The following is a 5718-nucleotide window of genomic DNA, read 5'->3' as shown; positions in this document are numbered from 1 at the left end:
TGCAAATGGGAATTAAAGGAAGAATATTGCTTACCATTGACTCTGACTTGATTTATGTTTGGCTGTTGTGGGCATGGGAGTGTGAGAAGAGACCTCGGCCAACTCTGTCCCAGCAGCTCTGACTCGACAGTGAGCTTGCATCAACTTTGTGGAGGTTGTAATAATATCTGCCTTCTATCCAGGATTAGTAATAATAATAATAATAATAATAGTATTTTTGAGCACTTACCATGTATGCCCAGCTCTATGCTAAACATTTTAATCTTCATTATAAGCAGCATGAAGTAGGTACTGATATTATTCCCTTTTCAGTTGGGAAACTGAAGCAAAAAGGTTAAGGAACTTGTCTAAGGCTGCTTATAAGTAAATGTAAAAATTGGGATTCAATCTCAATTGAATCTGCAAAATCTGTGCTCTTCCACATCTACCTCATCTACTAATATGTACTTCATAACAAATGTGGTTATGAAGTACACTTTATTTATTTTTAATAATTAAATTTTACTGAGATATATTCACATACCATGCAGTCATACAAAGCGTATAATCAGTTTTTCACAGTACCACCATATAGTTGTGCGTCCATCACCAAAATTAATTTTTGAACATTTTCATTACCACACACACAAAAGTAATAAGAATAAAAATTAAAGTGAAAAAGAACAATTAAAGTGAAAAAGAACAATTAAAGTAAAAAAGAACACTGGGTGCTTTTTTTTGCCCTGTTTTTCTACTCATCCATCCATACACTGGACAAAGGGGAGTGTGATCCACATGGCTTTTAAGTACACTTTAGATAGTCTTTATCAAATAATAAGTATCTAATATTATTTAAATTATGTCATTCATGCATTCATCCATCTATCCACTATATTCCAGGCACTTTGCTAGGCACTGGAGATTCAGCATTGAACAAGACAGACAGACTTCTTTGATGGGTTTACAGTCTATGAGGGGAATCAAACATTAAAGAAATAAAGACACAGATAATTAGAGTAATTGCCATCACGATAAGGTCTATGAGAGATGCTAAGAAGATATAAAACAGCAAAGTTAACTTAGTCTGGGGGTAGGGTGGGATCAGGAAAGGCCTCCTGAAGAGGTGATGAGGATGAGTAGGGTTGACAGGAAACGATTAGGTGTAGGATGTGGGAATGGTGTTCTGGGCAATCGGAATAGCAAGTGCAAAGGTCCTGTGGTGAGAAGCGGTTTGTCACGTTTCAGGAGGTGGAGGAACACCAGTGAAAGTAGAGCAATGATATACAAACCTTTTCTGTAAAGAGCAGAGAGTAAACATTTCGGGCTTTCTGAGACATGTAGTCTCTGTAGCAACTACTCAACTGTGCCACTGTTTTGTGAAAGCAACCAAAGAAAATACATAAATGAATGACCATGGCTGTGTTCCACTAGAACTGTATTTTACAAAAACAGGCAGCACTGGATTTTGCCAATTCCTGTATGACAGCCTACAGAGAGAATGATGGTATGAGAGGAAATTGGTGAGGTAGATACAACATTCTTATGAGGCTAGTATTAATTTCCTCGCTTTACAGATGAAGAAACTGTAGTTCAGAGACATTAAGCAACTTGTCCAGGGTCATCCAGCCGGTAGTTGGCCGATCCATCAAAAGCAGACTGTCTCACTGACTGCAAAGATCATGTCTTTCTTCTTTGAAAAACAACAAAACCTTTATTATTTTGTCTGATTACAAATGTGACAGATATTCAAAGAGCAAACATTTCATAAATATATATAATGATAATGACCCACCACCTTAAAATCCCAACTTTCCAAAAACCTCTCTATTGATAATTTAATACTTACTCCTTGATTTCTTTTTTCTGTACATATAATAACAGATATTATACATACATTACTATTCTGTTTAAAAAATAAAAATGAGATCAATTTATTTGCCTATGACTTTTTCTTTTTTTTCACTTAACCAATATAGCATGGACATTTTTCTATGTCAATACATATAGATCTACCTCATTGTTTGTAGTGATGTGCTGTAGTTCATTGAAGAGTTTAACCAGTTTCCTATTGATGGATATTTAGCTGGCTTCCAATAAAGCTTTGAACAACCTCATCCCAATTTCTTTAAGTGGTTGGGCTACTCCTGTGGCCATACCCACTTTCCTAGGTTCCCTTCAAGTGATCAAGTTACTGGGCCTTCCACACAACATGCTGTTTGGGGGGCACATGGGTCTCTCAGGGCCATTTCCTTTCTTAACTATACACAAATAATGACAGCTTTGAATAAAAGATGCATTCAATGGAAAGATTCTAATGTATTAAAACAAAATTTTGATCTCCCAGAACATCTGGTTCATCACTCAGTATATGAAATGGCATGTTTTATTCCATGAATATTTTCTTAAGTGCCTGCCATATGCAATGTACTGCTCCAAGAACTGGGGACACTGTGAACAAGACAGACAAGGTTCTTGCTGTCCTGGAGCTTACATTCTTAACTGCTTTTACTTTATTTAGATTGTACTATCTTGAGATACTGTAGAAAATGTAAAATTCACCTCATATCCAGAATCTAACTTTTGCTGAAAATGAAATGAGAGAAAGCTTGGAAATTTAAAGAGTTTTCACAGTATTCTCTCAGGCTTTAAATAACTAAAGATATAACTACTTCCTTCTCAGTTGATGTGCCAGTTTGAATGTATTATGTCCCCCCAAATGCCATTATCTTTGATGGAATCTTGTGTGGGCACACATATTAATGTTGATTAGATTGTAATTCTTTGACTGTTTCCATGGAGATGCGACCCACTCAGCTGTAGGTGATAACTCTGATTAGATAATTGCCACAGAGGTGTGGCCCCGCTCATTCAGCATGGGCCTTGATTAGTTTACTAGAGCACTATGTAAGCTCAGACAGAAGGAGCAAGTTTGCTACAGTCAAGAGGGACACTTTGAAGAACGCACAGGAGCTGAGAGAGGAGCTGCGGCTTACAGAGACATTTTGGAGATGGCCTTTGAAAGCAAGCTTTTGCTCTGGAGAAGCAAAGAGAGGACAAATGCCCCAAGAGCAACTGAGAGTGACATTTTTGAGGAGCTGCAGCCTAGAGATGAATGTCCTGGGAGAAAGCCATTTTGAAACCAGTACTCTGGAGCAGATGCCAGCCATGTGCCAGAGGTTTTCTGGATGCCATTGGCTATCCTCCAGTGAGGGTACCCGATTGTTGATGCCTTATCTTGGACACTTTATGGCCTTAAGACTGTACTTGTGTAACCAAATAAACCCCCTTTATAAAAGCCAATCCATTCCTGGTGTTTTGCATTCTGGCAGCATTAGCAAACCAGAACAGTAGGCTATCTTTGGTATTTCCTTCACCATCTTGAATAATTTTGGTAAGCATTAAAATGGTTATTTTGGTATTGATTAAGCCTTAGTATTGCAAATCTGTTTCTTGTAATGAAGGAAACACAAAGCTATTTTCCACAACAGGAGGAAAAGAGTTTGGATCAATCGCATCATCAGAAGACATGGGAATTCAATAATGTTAAATGTGAATGGACTAAACAATCCAATCAAAAGGCAGATATTGTCAGACTGGATTAGAAAAAACAAGATCCAAGTATATGTTGTCTACAGGAGACACACTTTAGATTCAAAGATACAAATAGATATGAAGTAAAAGAATGGAAAAAAATTGTAACATACAAACAGCAACCACAAGACAATTCAAGTGGCCATACTCATAGACAAAATAGACTTTAAAACATAAAGTGTTGCTAGAGATAAATAGGAATATTTTATAATGACAAGGGGTCAATCCATCAGGGAGATATAACAATTGTAAACATATATGCAACTAACAACAGAGCACCAAAATACATGACACATGAACTGGCAGAAATGAAGTGGGAAATTGTTTTAGTTTCCTAGGCTGCTCAAGCAAATACCATTAAAAGGGTTAGATTAAACAATGAGTATTTATTCACTCATGGGTTGAGGCTGGGAAAAAGACCAAATCAAGGCATCATCAGGGTAATGCTGTCTCCCAGAAGATTGTGGCCTTCTGGGGCTGGTTGCTGGCAAGCCTTGGTCCTTAGCTTGTCACATGGCAAGGCAAATGGTGACATCTCTGGGTCTCTCCCTTCTCTTCTGGGTTCCATTGAAGTTTAGCTGCTGGTTGCTCTCTCTGGCTTTCTCTCTGTGTGTCTGAATTTCATTCCAATTATAAAGGACTCCAGTATTAGGATTAAGACCCTTCCTGATAGGGGTGGGTCACACCTTAACTGAAGTAACCTCATCAAAAGGTCCTACTTACAACAGGTTCACACCTACAGGAATGGATTAAGTTTAAGAACATTTGTCTGCAGTACAAACAGCTTCAAAAGACCACAGAAATAGATTATTCAAGAAAACAGTTGAAACTTCAATACATTATTCTCAATAATGGATAGAACAATTAGGGAGAACACCAACAAGGAAATAGGAGGCTGACAATGCTATAAATCAACCAGACCTAACAGAAATCTATAGAACACTGAAAATAGCAGGAAACACATTATTCTCAAGTGCACATGGAACATTCTTCAAGATAGACCATATACGTTAGGCCACAAAACAAGTCTCAATAAATTAAAAAAGAAACTGAAATCATACAAAGTATGTTTTCCAAACAAAATGGAATGAAATTAGAAATTAGTAACATAAAAAATACGGAAAATTCATAAATATGTAGAAATTGAACAACCTATTGTTAAACAATCAATTAGGCAAAAAAATCTCACAGGAAGTTAGAAAATAACTTGAGAAAAATGAAAATGAAAACACAACATACCAAAACTTAGAGGATGCAGCTAAAGCAGTGCTGAGAGGGAAATTTATATATGGAAATTCCTATATTAGAAAAGGAAAAAGATCTTGAATCAATAACCTAATTTTCCACCTTAAGGAAATAGAAATAGAAAAGCAAATTGAAACTGAAGCCAGGAGAAGGAAGAAAATAATGAAAATTAGAGCAAAGATAAATGAAATAGAGAATTAAAAACAACAGAGAGTAAATGAAAACAAAAGTTGGTTCTTTGAAAAGATGGATAAAATTGTCAAATCTTTAGGTAGATTGACTAAGGAAAAAACAGAGAAAACTCAAATTATTAAATTAGGAATGGAAGTGGGGACATTACTACCAATCTTATAGAAATAAAAAGAATTATAAGAGAATACTATGAACAGTTGTATGCCAACAAATTAGATACCTAGATGAAAGGGACAGTTTTCTAGAAACACACAAAACTGACTCAGGAAGAAATAGAAAGTCTGAATACAATTATAACAAGTAAGGAGATTAAATTAGTAATGGGGAAAAAAAAAAACTTTCAAAAGAAAAAGTCCAGGTCCAGGTAGATTCACTTGTGAATTCTATCAAGCATTTAAAGAAGAATTAGCAGCAGTCCTTCTCAAACTCTTCCAAAACATGGAAGAAGGAGCACTCTTTAACTCATTTTCTAAGAGGCCAGTATTACCTTGATACCAAAGCCAGACAGACCTCACAAGAAAATCAAACTACAGACCAATATCCCTTATGAATAAAAATGTAAAAATTCTCAACAAAATACTAGCAAGCCAAATCCAGAAGCACAATACAGGCATTATACACCATGACCAAGTAGAATTTATCCCAGTAATTTGAGGGTGGTCCAACATATGAAAATCAGTGTATTACATCACTGAATGAAGGAAAAAACAT

This window comes from Choloepus didactylus, chromosome 19, assembly GCF_015220235.1.
Source record: "Choloepus didactylus isolate mChoDid1 chromosome 19, mChoDid1.pri, whole genome shotgun sequence".
NCBI classification, from domain to species: domain Eukaryota; kingdom Metazoa; phylum Chordata; class Mammalia; order Pilosa; family Megalonychidae; genus Choloepus; species Choloepus didactylus.
Note: the sequence above shows the minus strand (reverse complement) of the source record.